Source organism: Micropterus salmoides, unplaced genomic scaffold (assembly GCF_014851395.1).
Source record: "Micropterus salmoides isolate LMB-PRFRI ecotype aquatic unplaced genomic scaffold, ASM1485139v1 Ms_hic_scaffold_1620, whole genome shotgun sequence".
NCBI classification, from domain to species: domain Eukaryota; kingdom Metazoa; phylum Chordata; class Actinopteri; order Centrarchiformes; family Centrarchidae; genus Micropterus; species Micropterus salmoides.
In genome coordinates this window covers 3,472-19,333 of record NW_024040731.1, presented here as the reverse complement: position 1 = coordinate 19,333, position 15,862 = coordinate 3,472, and the positions used below count along the sequence as shown (strand labels likewise).

The following is a 15,862-nucleotide window of genomic DNA, read 5'->3' as shown; positions in this document are numbered from 1 at the left end:
GTTACGGGTCCAGGGCCTTGCTAATGCTCCCTCAATTTAGGCCTCTGGATTTAACCAATCCTAGAATGGGCAGGCATTGTACAGCGTCAAGGGAACAGTGACGTTTTCAGAGCGTTGCTCAGGGGGCTCAACCAGAAAATCTTTACTCCTAAGCCAAGTCCCATGGATTGAGCTAATGCTGCCCCCGATAGGAATGCGCCCAACGGTGGGGCCGACCCTGAGTTTGCTAATTATCCCTTAACTTCAATTTCGTAAGGGAGAAGATAGTAAAAAGAGTAAATGATAAACTTTGAGTCACATAGATTATAGTGTGAGCCAAATGTTAGGGGTCCAGGGCTTGCTAATGCTCCCTCAATTAGGCCTCTGGATTAACCAATCCTAGAATGGGTAGGCATGTACAGCGTCAAGGAAGCAGTGACGTTTTCAGAGCGTGCTCAGGGGGCTCAATCCAGCAAGTCTTACCCCAAGCCAAGTCCCCATGGATTGAGCTAATGATTCCCCGATAGGAATGCGCCCAATGTGGGGCTTGACCCTGAGTTTGCTAATTATCCTTAACTTCAATTTCGTAAGGGAGAAGATAGTAAAAAGAGTAAATGATAAACTTGTGTCACATAGAATTATAGTGGGGCCAAATGCAAATTTGAGCTGTGCATTTAACCCATCCATGAATGGGCTGCCACTTTAAAGCACCCAGGGAGCAGTTACGGGTCCAGGGCCTTGCTAATGCTCCCTCAATTTAGGCCCTGGATTTAACCAATCCTAGAATGGGTAGGCATTGTACAGGTCAAGGGAGCAGTGACGTTTTCAGAGCGTTGCTAGGGGCTCCAACCAGAAAATCTTTACTCCTAAGCCAAGTCCCCATGGATTGAGCTAATTCTGCCCCGATAGGAATGCGCCCAACGTGGGCTCGACTCTGAGTTTGCTAATTATCCCTTAACTTCAATTTCGTAAGGGAGAAGATAGTAAAAAGAGTAAATGATAATCTTTGAGTCACATAGAATTATAGTGTGGGCCAAATGTTAGGGGTCCAGGGCCTTGCTAATGCTCCCTCAATTTAGGCCTCTGGATTTAACCAATCCTAGAATGGGCAGGCATTGTACAGCGTCAAGGGAACAGTGACGTTTTCAGAGCGTTGTCAGGGGGCTCAACCAGAACATCTTTACCCAACCAGTCCCCATGGATTGAGCTAATGCTGCCGATAGGAATGCGCCCAACGTGGGGCTCGACCTGAGTTTGCTAATTATCCTTAACTTCAATTTGTAAGGGAGAAGATAGTAAAAAGAGTAAATGTAATGTTTGAGTCACATAGAATTATAGTGTGGGCCAAATGTTAGGGGTTCAGGGCCTTGCTAATGCTCCCTCAATTTAGGCCTCTGGATTTAACAATCCAAGAGTGGGCAGACATTGTACCGTGAAGAGTTACGTTTTCAGAGCGTTGCTCAGGGGCTCAATCCAGCAAGTCTTTACTCTCAAGCCAAGTCCCCACGGATTGAGATAATAGGAAGACGCCCAACGTGGGGCTCGAACCCACGACCCTGAGATAAGAGTCTCATGCTCTACCGACTGAGCTAGCGGGCCACGTCAGTCCAAGTGTAAGCCCTTCAATTCTCAAACAACCTGTAATCTCACTGATAATGTGGTTAGCTGCTAACTCTAATTTAGTAGGGAAGAAGATAGCAAAGATCGTAAATAATAAACTTTATATATCACATACAATTATAGTATTGGGCCAAATTTCCCAAATGCGATTTGAGGCTCTGCGTTTATCCATCTTTGAATGGGAAGCTATTGTACAGCCCCAGGGAGCGGTTACGGGTCCAGGGCCTTGCTAATGCTCCCTCAATTTAGGCCTCTGGATTTAACCAATCCTAGAATGGGCAGGCATTGTACAGCGTCAAGGGAACAGTGACGTTTCAGAGCGTTGCTCAGGGGGCTCCAACCAGAAAATTTACTCCTAACCAAGTCCCCATGGATTGAGCTAATGCTGCCCCGATAGGAATGCGCCCAACGTGGGGCTCGACCCTGAGTTTGCTAATTATCCCTTAACTTCAATTTCGTAAGGGAGAAGATAGTAAAAAGAGTAAATGATAAACTTTGAGTCACATAGAATTATAGTGTGAGCCAAATGTTAGGGGTAGGGCCCTTGCTAATGCTCCCTCAATTTAGGCCTCTGGATTTAACCAATCCTAGAATGGGTAGGCTTGTACAGCGTCAGGAAGCAGTGACGTTTTCAGAGCGTTGCTCAGGGGGCTCAATCCAGCAAGTCTTTACTCCCAAGCCAGTCCCCATGGATTGAGCTAATGCTTCCCGATAGGAATGCGCCCAATGTGGGGCTTGACCCTGAGTTTGCTAATTATCCCTTAACTTCAATTTCGTAAGGGAGAAGATAGTAAAAAGAGTAAATGATAAACTTGTGCATAGAATTATAGTGCAGGCCAAATGCAAATTTGAGGCTGTGCATTTAACCCATCCATGAATGGGCTGCCACTTTAAAGCACCCAGGGAGCAGTTACGGGTCCAGGGCCTTGCTAATGCTCCTCAATTTAGGCCTCTGGATTTAACCAATCCTAGAATGGGTAGGCATTGTACAGCGTCAAGGGAGCAGTGACTTTTCAGAGCGTTGCTCAGGGGGCTCCAACCAGAAAATCTTTACTCCTAAGCCAAGTCCCCATGGATTGAGCTAATGCTGCCCCGATAGGAATGCGCCCAACGTGGGGCTCGACCCTGAGTTTGCTAATTATCCCTTAACTTCAATTTCGTAAGGGAGAAGATAGTAAAAAGAGTAAATGATAATCTTTGAGTCACATAGAATTATAGTGTGGGCCAAATGTTAGGGGTCCAGGGCCTTGCTAATGCTCCTCAATTTAGGCCTCTGGATTAACCAATCCTAGAATGGGCAGGCATTGTACAGCGTCAAGGGAACAGTGACGTTTTCAGAGCGTTGCTCAGGGGGCTCCAACCAGAAAATCTTTACTCCCAAGCCAAGTCCCCATGGATTGAGCTAATGCTGCCCCGATAGGAATGCGCCCAACGTGGGGCTCGACCCTGAGTTTGCTAATTATCCCTTAACTTCAATTTCGTAAGGGAGAGTAGTAAAAAGAGTAAATGATAATGTTTGAGTCACATAGAATTATAGTGTGGCGAAATGTTAGGGGTTCAGGGCCTTGCTAATGCTCCCTCAATTTAGGCCTCTGGATTTAACCAATCCAAGAGTGGGCAGACATTGTACCGTGAAGAGTTACGTTTTCAGAGCGTTGCTCAGGGGGCTCAATCAGCAAGTCTTTACTCTCAAGCCAAGTCCCCACGGATTGAGCTAATAGGTAGACGCCCAACGTGGGGCTCGAACCCACGACCTGAGATTAAGAGTCTCATGCTCTACGACTGAGCTAGCCGGGCCACGTCAGTCCAGGTGTAAGCCCTTCAATTCTCAAACAACCTGTAATCTCACTGATAATGTGGTTAGCTGCTAACTCTAATTTAGTAGGGAAGAAGATAGCAAAGATCGTAAATAATAAACTTTATATATCACATACAATTATAGTATTGGGCCAAATTTTCCCAAATGCGAATTTGAGGCTCTGCGTTTAATCCATCTTTGAATGGGAAGCTATTGTACAGCACCCAGGGAGCGGTTACGGGTCCAGGGCCTTGCTAATGCTCCCTCAATTTAGGCCTCTGGATTTAACCAATCCTAGAATGGGTAGGCATTGTACAGCGTCAAGGGAAGAGTGACGTTTCAGAGCGTTGCTCAGGGGGCTCCAACCAGAAAATCTTTACTCCAAGCCAAGTCCCCATGGATTGAGCTAATTCTGCCCCGATAGGAATGCGCCCAACGTGGGGCTCGACCCTGAGTTTGCTAATTATCCCTTAACTCAATTTCGCAAGGGAGAAGATAGTAAAAAGAGTAAATGATAAACTTTGTTTCACATAGAATTATAGTGTGGGCCAAATGCGAATTTGAGGCTGTGCATTTAACCCATCCTTGAATGGGCTGCCACTTTAAAGCACCCAGGGAGCAGTTACGGGTCCAGGGCCTTGCTAATGCTCCTCAATTTAGGCCTCTGGATTTAACCAATCCTAGAATGGGTAGGCATTGTACAGCGTCAAGGGAGCAGTGACGTTTTCAGAGCGTTGCTCAGGGGGCTCCAACCAGTAAATCTTTACTCCTAAGCCAAGTCCCATGGATTGAGCTAATGCTGCCCGATAGGTATGCGCCCAACGTGGGGCTCGACCCTGAGTTTGCTAATTATCCCTTAACTTCAATTTCGTAAGGGAGAAGATAGTAAAAAGAGTAAATGAATCTTTGAGTCACATAGAATTATAGTGTGGGCCAAATGTTAGGGGTCCAGGGCCTTGCTAATGCTCCCTCAATTTAGGCCTCTGGATTTAACCAATCCTAGAATGGGTAGGCATTGTACAGCGTCAAGGAAGCAGTGCGTTTTCAGAGCGTTGCTCAGGGGGCTCAATCCAGCAAGTCTTTACTCCTAAGCCAAGTCCCATGGATTGAGCTAATAGGAAGACGCCCAACGTGGGGCTCGAACCCACGACCTGAGATTAAGAGTCTCATGCTCTACGACTGAGCTAGCCGGGCCACGTCAGTCCAAGTGTAAGCCCTTCAATTCTCAAACAACCTGTAATCTCACATGATAATGTGGTTAGCTGCTAACTCTAATTTAGTAGGGAAGAAGATAGCAAAGATCGTAAATAATAAACTTTATATATCACATACAATTATAGTATTGGGCCAAATTTTCCCAAATGCGAATTTGAGGCTCTGCGTTTAATCCATCTTTGAATGGGAAGCTATTGTACAGCACCCAGGGAGCGGTTACGGGTCCAGGGCCTTGCTAATGCTCCCTCAATTTAGGCCTCTGGATTTAACCAATCCTAGAATGGGCAGGCATGTACAGCGTCAAGGGAACAGTGACGTTTTCAGAGCGTTGCTCAGGGGGCTCCAACCAGAAAATCTTTACTCCCAAGCCAAGTCCCCATGGATTGAGCTAATGCTGCCCGATAGGAATGCGCCCAACGTGGGGCTCGACCCTGAGTTTGCTAATTATCCCTTAACTTCAATTTCGTAAGGGAGAAGTAGTAAAAAGAGTAAATGATAAACTTTGTGTCATAGAATTATAGTGTGGGCCAAATGCGAATTTGAGGCTGTGCATTTAACCCATCCTTGAATGGGCTGCCACTTTAAAGCACCCAGGGAGCAGTTACGGGTCCAGGGCCTTGCTAATGCTCCCTCAATTTAGACCTCTGGATTTAACCAATCCTAGAATGGGTAGGCATTGTACAGCGTCAAGGGAGCAGTGACGTTTTCAGAGCGTTGCTCAGGGGGCTCCAACCAGAAAATCTTTACTCCTAAGCCAAGTCCCCATGGATTGAGCTAATTCTGCCCCGATAGGAATGCGCCCAACGTGGGGCTCGACCTGAGTTTGCTATTATCCCTTAACTTCAATTTCGTAAGGGAGAAGATAGTAAAAAGAGTAAATGATAATCTTTGAGTCACATAGAATTATAGTGTGGGCCAAATGTTAGGGGTCCAGGGCCTTGCTAATGCTCCCTCAATTTAGGCCTCTGGATTAACCAATCCTAGAATGGGCAGGCATTGTACAGCGTCAAGGAACAGTGACGTTTTCAGAGCGTTGCTCAGGGGGCTCCAACCAGAAAATCTTACTCCAAGCCAAGTCCCATGGATTGAGCTAATGCTGCCCCGATAGGAATGCGCCCAACGTGGGGCTCGACCCTGAGTTTGCTAATTATCCCTTAACTTCAATTTCGTAAGGGAGAAGATAGTAAAAAGAGTAAATGATAATGTTTGAGTCACATAGAATTATAGTGTGGGCCAAATGTTCAAGAGTGGGCAGACATTGTACCGTGAAGAGTTACGTTTTCAGAGCGTTGCTCAGGGGGCTCAATCCAGCAAGTCTTTACTCTCAAGCCAAGTCCCCACGGATTGAGCTAATAGGAAGACGCCCAACGTGGGGCTCGAACCCACGACCCTGAGGTTAAGAGTCTCATGCTCTACCGACTGAGCTAGCCGGGCCACGTCAGTCCAAGTGTAAGCCCTTCAATTCTCAAACAACCTGTAATCTCACATGATAATGTGGTTAGCTGCTAACTCTAATTTAGTAGGGAAGAAGATAGCAAAGATCGTAAATATAAACTTATATATCACATACAATTATAGTATTGGGCCAAATTTCCCAAATGCGAATTTGAGGCTCTGCGTTTAATCCATCTTTGAATGGGAAGCTATTGTACAGCACCCAGGGAGCGGTTACGGGTCCAGGGCCTTGCTAATGCTCCCTCAATTTAGGCCTCGGATTTAACCAATCCTAGAATGGGCAGGCATTGTACAGCATCAAGGGAACAGTGACGTTTTCAGAGCGTTGCTCAGGGGGCTCCAACCAGAAAATCTTTACTCCTAAGCCAAGTCCCCATGGATTGAGCTAATGCTGCCCCGATAGGAATGCGCCCAACGTGGGGCTCGACCCTGAGTTTGCTAATTATCCCTTAACTTCAATTTCGTAAGGGAGAAGATAGTAAAAAGAGTAAATGATAAACTTTGAGTCACATAGAATTATAGTGTGAGCCAAATGGTAGGGGTCCAGGGCCTTGCTAATGCTCCCTCAATTTAGGCCTCTGGATTTAACCAATCCTAGAATGGGTAGGCATTGTACAGCGTCAAGGAAGCAGTGACGTTTTCAGAGCGTTGCTCAGGGGGCTCAATCCAGCAAGTCTTTACTCCCAAGCCAAGTCCCCATGGATTGAGCTAATGCTGCCCCGATAGGAATGCGCCCAATGTGGGGCTTGACCCTGAGTTTGCTAATTATCCCTTAACTTCAATTTCGTAAGGGAGAAGATAGTAAAAAGAGTAAATGATAAACTTTGTGTCACATAGAATTATAGTGTGGGCCAAATGCAAATTTGAGGCTGGCATTAACCCATCTTTGAATGGGCTGCCACTTTAAAGCACCCAGGGAGCGGTTACGGGTCCAGGGCCTTGCTAATGCTCCTCAATTTAGGCCTCTGGATTTAACCAATCCTAGAATGGGCAGGCATTGTACAGCGTCAAGGGAACAGTGACGTTTTCAGAGCGTTGCTCAGGGGGCTCCAACCAGAAAATCTTTACTCCCAAGCCAAGTCCCCATGGATTGAGCTAATGCTGCCCCGATAGGAATGCGCCCAACGTGGGGCTCGACCCTGAGTTTGCTAATTATCCTTAACTTCAATTTCGTAAGGGAGAAGATAGTAAAAAGAGTAAATGATAAACTTTGTGTCACATAGAATTATAGTGTGGGCCAAATGCGAATTTGAGGCTGTGCATTTAACCCATCCTTGAATGGGCTGCCACTTTAAAGCACCAGGGAGCAGTTACGGGTCCAGGGCCTTGCTAATGCTCCCTCAATTTAGACCTCTGGATTTAACCAATCCTAGAATGGGTAGGCATTGTACAGCGTCAAGGGAGCAGTGACGTTTTCAGAGCGTTGCTCAGGGGGCTCCAACCAGAAAATCTTTACTCCTAAGCCAAGTCCCCATGGATTGAGCTAATGCTGCCCCGATAGGAATGCGCCCAACGTGGGGCTCGACCCTGAGTTTGCTAATTATCCCTTAACTTCAATTTCGTAAGGGAGAAGATAGTAAAAAGAGTAAATGATAATCTTTGAGTCACATAGAATTATAGTGTGGGCCAAAGTTAGGGGTCCAGGGCCTTGCTAATGCTCCCTCAATTTAGGCCTCTGGATTTAACCAATCTAGAATGGGCAGGCATTGTACAGCGTCAAGGGAACAGTGACGTTTTCAGAGCGTGCTCAGGGGGCTCCAACCAGAAAATTTTACTCCCAAGCCAAGTCCCCATGGATTGAGCTAATTCTGCCCCGATAGGAATGCGCCCAACGTGGGGCTCGACCCTGAGTTTGCTAATTATCCCTTAACTTCAATTTTGTAAGGGAGAAGATAGTAAAAAGAGTAAATGATAAACTTTGAGTCACATAGAATTATAGTGTGGGCCAAATGTTAGGGGTCCAGGGCCTTGCTAATGCTCCCTCAATTTAGGCCTTGGATTTAACCAATCCAAGAGGGGCAGACATTGTACCGTGAAGAGTTACGTTTTCAGAGCGTTGCTCAGGGGGCTCAATCCAGCAAGTCTTTACTCTCAAGCCAAGTCCCACGGATTGAGCTAATAGGAAGACGCCCAACGTGGGGCTCGAACCCACGACCTGAGATTAAGAGTCTCATGCTCTACCGACTGAGCTAGCCGGGCCACGTCAGTCCAAGTGTAAGCCTCAATTCTCAAACAAACTGTAATCTCACATGATAAGTGGTTAGCTGCTAACTCTAATTTAGTAGGGAAGAAGATAGCAAAGATCGTAAATAATAAACTTTATATATCACATACAATTATAGTATTGGGCCAAATTTTCCCAAATGCGAATTTGAGGCTCTGCGTTTAATCCATCTTGAATGGGAAGCTATTGTACAGCACCCAGGGAGCGGTTACGGGTCCAGGGCCTTGCTAATGCTCCCTCAATTTAGGCCTCTGGATTTAACCAATCCTAGAATGGGCAGGCATTGTACAGCGTCAAGGGAACAGTGACGTTTTCAGAGCGTTGCTCAGGGGGCTCCAACCAGAAAATCTTTACTCCCAAGCCAAGTCCCCATGGATTGAGCTAATGCTGCCCCGATAGGAATGCGCCCAACGTGGGGCTCGACCCTGAGTTTGCTAATTATCCCTTAACTTCAATTTCGTAAGGGAGAAGATAGTAAAAAGAGTAAATGATAAACTTTGTGTCACATAGAATTATAGTGGGGCCAAATGCAAATTTGAGGCTGTGCATTTAACCCATCCATGAATGGGCTGCCACTTTAAAGCACCCAGGGAGCAGTTACGGGTCCAGGGCCTTGCTAATGCTCCCTCAATTTAGGCCTCTGGATTTAACCAATCCTAGAATGGGTAGGCATTGTACAGCGTCAAGGGAGCAGTGACGTTTTCAGAGCGTTGCTCAGGGGGCTCCAACCAGAAAATCTTTACTCCTAAGCCAAGTCCCCATGGATTGAGCTAATTCTGCCCCGATAGGAATGCGCTCAACGTGGGGCTCGACCCTGAGTTTGCTAATTATCCTTAACTTCAATTTCGTAAGGGAGAAGATAGTAAAAAGAGTAAATGATAAACTTGAGTCACATAGAATTATAGTGTGAGCCAAATGGTAGGGGTCCAGGGCCTTGCTAATGCTCCCTCAATTTAGGCCTCTGGATTTAACCAATCCTAGAATGGGTAGGCATTGTACAGCGTCAAGGAAGCAGTGACGTTTTCAGAGCGTTGCTCAGGGGGCTCAATCCAGCAAGTCTTTACTCCAAGCCAAGTCCCATGGATTGAGCTAATGCTGCCCGATAGGAATGCGCCCAATGTGGGGCTTGACCCTGAGTTTGCTAATATCCCTTAACTTCAATTTCGTAAGGGAGAAGATAGTAAAAGAGGTAAATGATAAACTTTGTGTCACATAGAATTATAGTGTGGGCCAAATGCAAATTTGAGGCTGTGCATTTAACCCATCTTTGAATGGGCTGCCACTTTAAAGCACCCAGGGAGCGGTTACGGGTCCAGGGCCTTGCTAATGCTCCCTCAATTTAGGCCTCTGGATTTAACCAATCCTAGAATGGGCAGGCATTGTACAGCGTCAAGGGAACAGTGACGTTTTCAGAGCGTTGCTCAGGGGCTCCAACCAGAAAATCTTTACTCCCAAGCCAAGTCCCATGGATTGAGCTAATGCGCCCCGATAGGAATGCGCCCAACGTGGGGCTCGACCCTGAGTTTGCTAATTATCCTTAACTTCAATTTCGTAAGGGAGAAGATAGTAAAAGAGTAAATGATAAACTTTGTGTCACATAGAATTATAGTGTGGGCCAAATGCGAATTTGAGGCTGTGCATTTAACCATCCTTGAATGGGCTGCCACTTTAAGCACCCCAGGGAGCAGTTACGGGTCCAGGGCCTTGCTAATGCTCCCTCAATTTAGACCTCTGGATTTAACCAATCCTAGAATGGGTAGGCATTGTACAGCGTCAAGGGAGCAGTGACGTTTTCAGAGCGTTGCTCAGGGGGCTCCAACCAGAAAATCTTTACTCCTAAGCCAAGTCCCCATGGATTGAGCTAATGCTGCCCCGATAGGAATGCGCCCAACGTGGGGCTCGACCCTGAGTTTGCTAATTATCCCTTAACTTCAATTTCGTAAGGGAGAAGATAGTAAAAAGAGTAAATGATAATCTTTGAGTCACATAGAATTATAGTGTGGGCCAAATGTTAGGGGTCCAGGGCCTTGCTAATGCTCCCTCAATTTAGGCCTCTGGATTTAACCAATCCTAGAATGGGCAGGCATTGTACAGCGTCAAGGGAACAGTGACGTTTTCAGAGCGTTGCTCAGGGGGCTCCAACCAGAAAATCTTTACTCCCAAGCCAAGTCCCCATGGATTGAGCTAATGCTGCCCGATAGGAATGCGCCCAACGTGGGGCTCGACCCTGAGTTTGCTAATATCCCTTAACTTCAATTTTGTAAGGGAGAAGATAGTAAAAAGAGTAAATGATAAACTTTGAGTCACATAGAATTATAGTGTGGGCCAAATGTTAGGGGTCCAGGGCCTTGCTAATGCTCCCTCAATTTAGGCCTCTGGATTAACCAATCCAAGAGTGGGCAGACATTGTACCGTGAAGAGTTACGTTTTCAGAGCGTTGCTCAGGGGGCTCAATCCAGCAAGTCTTTACTCCCAAGCCAAGTCCCCACGGATTGAGCTAATAGGAAGACGCCCAACAGGGCTCGAACCCACGACCCTGAGATTAAGAGTCTCATGCTCTACGACTGAGCTAGCCTGGCCACGTCAGTCCAAGTGTAAGCCCTTCAATTCTCAAACAACCTGTAATCTCACATGATAATGTGGTTAGCTGCTAACTCTAATTTAGTAGGGAAGAAGATAGAAAAGATCGTAAATAATAAACTTTATATATCACATACAATTATAGTATTGAGCCAAATTTTCCAAATGCGAATTTGAGGCTCTGCATTTAATCCATCTTTGAATGGGAAGCTATTGTACAGCACCAGGGAGCGGTTACGGGTCCAGGGCCTTGCTAATGCTCCCTCAATTTAGGCTCTGGATTTAACCAATCCTAGAAGGGTAGGCATTGTACAGCGTCAAGGAAGCAGTGACGTTTTCAGAGCGTTGCTCAGGGGGCTCAATCCAGCAAGTCTTTACTCTCAAGCCAAGTCCCCACGGATTGAGCTAATAGGAAGACGCCCAACGTGGGGCTCGAACCCACGACCTGAGATAAGAGTCTCATGCTCTACCGACTGAGCTAGCCGGGCCACGTCAGGCCAAGTGTAAGCCCTTCAATTCTCAAACAACCTGCAATCTCACATGATAATGTGGTTAGCTGCTAACTCTAATTTAGTAGGGAAGAAGATAGCAAAGATCGTAAATAATAAACTTTATATATCACATACAATTATAGTATTGGGCCAAATTTTCCCAAATGCGAATTTGAGGCTCTGCGTTTAATCCATCTTTGAATGGGAAGCTATTGTACAGCACCCAGGGAGCGGTTACGGGTCCAGGGCCTTGCTAATGCTCCCTCAATTTAGGCCTCTGGATTTAACCAATCCTAGAATGGGCAGGCATTGTACAGCGTCAAGGGAACAGTGACGTTTTCAGAGCGTTGCTCAGGGGGCTCCAACCAGAAAATTTACTCCAAGCCAAGTCCCCATGGATTGAGCTAATGCTGCCCCGATAGGAATGCGCCCAACGTGGGGCTCGACCCTGAGTTTGCTAATTATCCCTTAACTTCAATTTCGTAAGGGAGAAGATAGTAAAAAGAGTAAATGATAAACTTTGTGTCACATAGAATTATAGTGTGGGCCAAATGCGAATTTGAGGCTGTGCATTTAACCCATCCTTGAATGGGCTGCCACTTTAAAGCACCCAGGGAGCGGTTACGGGTCCAGGGCCTTGCTAAGCTCCCTCAATTTAGGCCTCTGGATTTAACCAATCCTAGAATGGGCAGGCATTGTACAGCGTCAAGGAACAGTGAGTTTTCAGAGCGTTGCTCAGGGGGCTCCAACCAGAAAATCTTTACTCCTAAGCCAAGTCCCCATGGATTGAGCTAATGCTGCCCCGATAGGAATGCGCCCAACGTGGGGCTCGACCTGAGTTTGCTAATTATCCCTTAACTTCAATTTCGTAAGGGAGAAGATAGTAAAAAGAGTAAATGATAAACTTTGAGTCACATAGAATTATAGTGTGAGCCAAATGTTAGGGGTCCAGGGCCTTGCTAATGCTCCCTCAATTTAGGCCTCTGGATTTAACCAATCCTAGAATGGGTAGGCATTGTACAGCGTCAAGGAAGCAGTGACGTTTTCAGAGCGTTGCTCAGGGGGCTCAATCCAGCAAGTCTTTACTCCCAAGCCAAGTCCCCATGGATTGAGCTAATGCTGCCCCGATAGGAATGCGCCCAATGTGGGGCTTGACCCTGAGTTTGCTAATTATCCCTTAACTTCAATTTCGTAAGGGAGAAGATAGTAAAAAGAGTAAATGATAAACTTTGTGTCACATAGAATTATAGTGTGGGCCAAATGCAAATTTGAGGCTGTGCATTTAACCCATCTTTGAATGGGCTGCCACTTAAAGCACCCAGGGAGCGGTTACGGGTCCAGGGCCTGCTAATGCTCCCTCAATTTAGGCCTCTGGATTTAACCAATCCTAGAATGGGCAGGCATTGTACAGCGTCAAGGGAACAGTGACGTTTTCAGAGCGTTGCTCAGGGGGCTCCAACCAGAAAATCTTTACTCCCAAGCCAAGTCCCCATGGATTGAGCTAATGCTGCCCCGATAGGAATGCGCCCAACGTGGGGCTCGACCCTGAGTTTGCTAATTATCCCTAACTTCAATTTCGTAAGGGAGAAGATAGTAAAAAGAGTAAATGATAAACTTTGTGTCACATAGAATTATAGTGTGGGCCAAATGCGAATTTGAGGCTGTGCATTTAACCCATCCTTGAATGGGCTGCCACTTTAAAGCACCCAGGGAGCAGTTACGGGTCCAGGGCCTTGCTAATGCTCCCTCAATTTAGACCTCTGGATTTAACCAATCCTAGAATGGGTAGGCATTGTACAGCGTCAAGGGAGCAGTGACGTTTTCAGAGCGTTGCTCAGGGGGCTCCAACCAGAAAATCTTTACTCCTAAGCCAAGTCCCCATAGATTGAGCTAATGCTGCCCCGATAGGAATGCGCCCAACGTGGGGCTCGACCTGAGTTTGCTAATTATCCCTTAACTCAATTTCGTAAGGGAGAAGATAGTAAAAAGAGTAAATGATAATCTTTGAGTCACATAGAATTATAGTGTGGGCCAAATGTTAGGGGTCCAGGGCCTTGCTAATGCTCCCTCAATTTAGGCCTCTGGATTTAACCAATCCTAGAATGGGCAGGCATTGTACAGCGTCAAGGGAACAGTGACGTTTTCAGAGCGTTGCTCAGGGGGCTCCCACCAGAAAATTTACTCCAAGCCAAGTCCCCATGGATTGAGCTAATGCTGCCCCGATAGGAATGCGCCCAACGTGGGGCTCGACCCTGAGTTTGCTAATTATCCCTTAACTTCAATTTTGTAAGGGAGAAGATAGTAAAAGAGTAAATGATAAACTTTGAGTCACATAGAATTATAGTGTGGGCAAATGTTAGGGGTCCAGGGCCTTGCTAATGCTCCCTCAATTTAGGCCTCTGGATTTAACCAATCCAAGAGTGGGCAGACATTGTACCGTGAAGAGTTACGTTTTCAGAGCGTTGCTCAGGGGGCTCAATCCAGCAAGTCTTTACTCCCAAGCCAAGTCCCCACGGATTGAGCTAATAGGAAGACGCCCAACGTGGGGCTCGAACCACGACCCTGAGATTAGAGTCTCTGCTCTACCGATGAGCTAGCCGGGCCACGTCAGTCCAAGTGTAAGCCCTTCAATCTCAAACAACCTGTAATCTCACATGATAATGTGGTTAGCTGCTAACTCTAATTTAGTAGGGAAGAAGATAGCAAAGATCGTAAATAATAAACTTTATATATCACATACAATTATAGTATTGAGCCAAATTTTCCCAAATGCGAATTTGAGGCTCTGCATTTAATCCATCTTTGAATGGGAAGCTATTGTACAGCACCCAGGGAGCGGTTACGGGTCCAGGGCCTTGCTAATGCTCCCTCAATTTAGGCCTCTGGATTTAACCAATCCTAGAATGGGTAGGCATTGTACAGCGTCAAGGGAAGAGTGACGTTTTCAGAGCGTTGCTCAGGGGGCTCCAACCAGAAAATCTTTACTCCCAAGCCAAGTCCCCATGGATTGAGCTAATTCTGCCCCGATAGGAATGCCCAACGTGGGGCTCGACCCTGAGTTTGCTAATTATCCCTTAACTTCAATTTCGCAAGGGAGAAGATAGTAAAAAGAGTAAATGATAAACTTTGTTTCACATAGAATTATAGTGTGGGCCAAATGCGAATTTGAGGCTGTGCATTTAACCATCCTTGAATGGGCTGCCACTTTAAAGCACCCAGGGAGCAGTTACGGGTCCAGGCCTTGCTAATGCTCCCTCAATTTAGGCCTCTGGATTTAACCAATCCTAGAATGGGTAGGCATTGTACAGCGTCAAGGGAGCAGTGACGTTTTCAGAGCGTTGCTCAGGGGGCTCCAACCAGAAAATCTTTACTCCTAAGCCAAGTCCCATGGATTGAGCTAATGCTGCCCCGATAGGTATGGCCCAACGTGGGGCTCGACCCTGAGTTTGCTAATTATCCCTTAACTTCAATTTCGTAAGGGAGAAGATAGTAAAAAGAGTAAATGATAATCTTTGAGTCACATAGAATTATAGTGTGGGCCAAATGTTAGGGGTCCAGGGCCTTGCTAATGCTCCCTCAATTTAGGCCTCTGGATTTAACCAATCCTAGAATGGGTAGGCATTGTACAGCGTCAAGGGAGCAGTGACGTTTTCAGAGCGTTGCTCAGGGGGCTCCAACCAGAAAATCTTTACTCCTAAGCCAAGTCCCCATGGATTGAGCTAATGCTGCCCCGATAGGAATGCGCCCAACGTGGGGCTCGACCCTGAGTTTGCTAATTATCCCTTAACTTCAATTTCGTAAGGGAGAAGATAGTAAAAAGAGTAAATGATAAATCTTTGAGTCACATAGAATTATAGTGGGGCCAAATGTTAGGGGTCCAGGGCCTTGCTAATGCTCCTCAATTTAGGCCTCTGGATTTAACCAATCCAAGAATGGGCAGGCATTGTACCGTGAAGAGTTACGTTTTCAGAGCGTTGCTCAGGGGGCTCAATCCAGCAAGTTCTTACTCTCAAGCCAAGTCCCACGGATGAGCTAATAGGAAGAAGCCCAACGTGGGGCTCGAACCCACGACCCTGAGATTAAGAGTCTCATGCTCTACGACTGAGCTAGCCGGGCCACGTCAGTCCAAGTAAGCCCTTCAATTCTCAAACAACCTGTAATCTCACATGATAATGTGGTTAGCTGCTAACTCTAATTTAGTAGGGAAGAAGATAGCAAAGATCGTAATAATAAACTTTATATATCACATACAATTATAGTATTGGGCCAAATTTTCCCAAATGCGAATTTGAGGCTCTGCGTTTAATCCATCTTTGAATGGAAGCTATTGTACAGCACCCAGGGAGCGGTTACGGGTCCAGGGCCTTGCTAATGCTCCCTCAATTTAGGCCTCTGGATTTAACCATCCTAGAATGGGTAGGCATTGTACAGCGTCAAGGGAACAGTGACGTTTTCAGAGCGTTGCTCAGGGGGCTCCAACCAGAAAATCTTACTCCCAAG

The 15,862-nt window shown here is 46.3% G+C and overlaps 5 non-coding genes across 5 annotated transcripts; all 5 read right to left on the bottom strand.

Annotated features, from left to right (window-relative positions):
* Window positions 1–3,325: 3,325 nt before the first annotated feature.
* Window positions 3,326–3,396, bottom strand: trnak-cuu. Its single transcript has one exon. It is a non-coding gene; the product is annotated as a tRNA-Lys (tRNA).
* Window positions 3,397–4,520: 1,124 nt separating this feature from the next.
* Window positions 4,521–4,591, bottom strand: trnak-cuu. The gene has a single exon. It is a non-coding gene; the product is annotated as a tRNA-Lys (tRNA).
* A 1,382-nt stretch (window positions 4,592–5,973) lies between these two features.
* On the bottom strand, window positions 5,974–6,046 carry trnak-cuu. The gene has a single exon. It is a non-coding gene; the product is annotated as a tRNA-Lys (tRNA).
* Window positions 6,047–8,194: 2,148 nt separating this feature from the next.
* Window positions 8,195–8,266, bottom strand: trnak-cuu. Its single transcript has one exon. It is a non-coding gene; the product is annotated as a tRNA-Lys (tRNA).
* A 7,140-nt stretch (window positions 8,267–15,406) lies between these two features.
* On the bottom strand, window positions 15,407–15,478 carry trnak-cuu. The gene has a single exon. It is a non-coding gene; the product is annotated as a tRNA-Lys (tRNA).
* Between the last annotated feature and the right edge of the window lie 384 nt (window positions 15,479–15,862).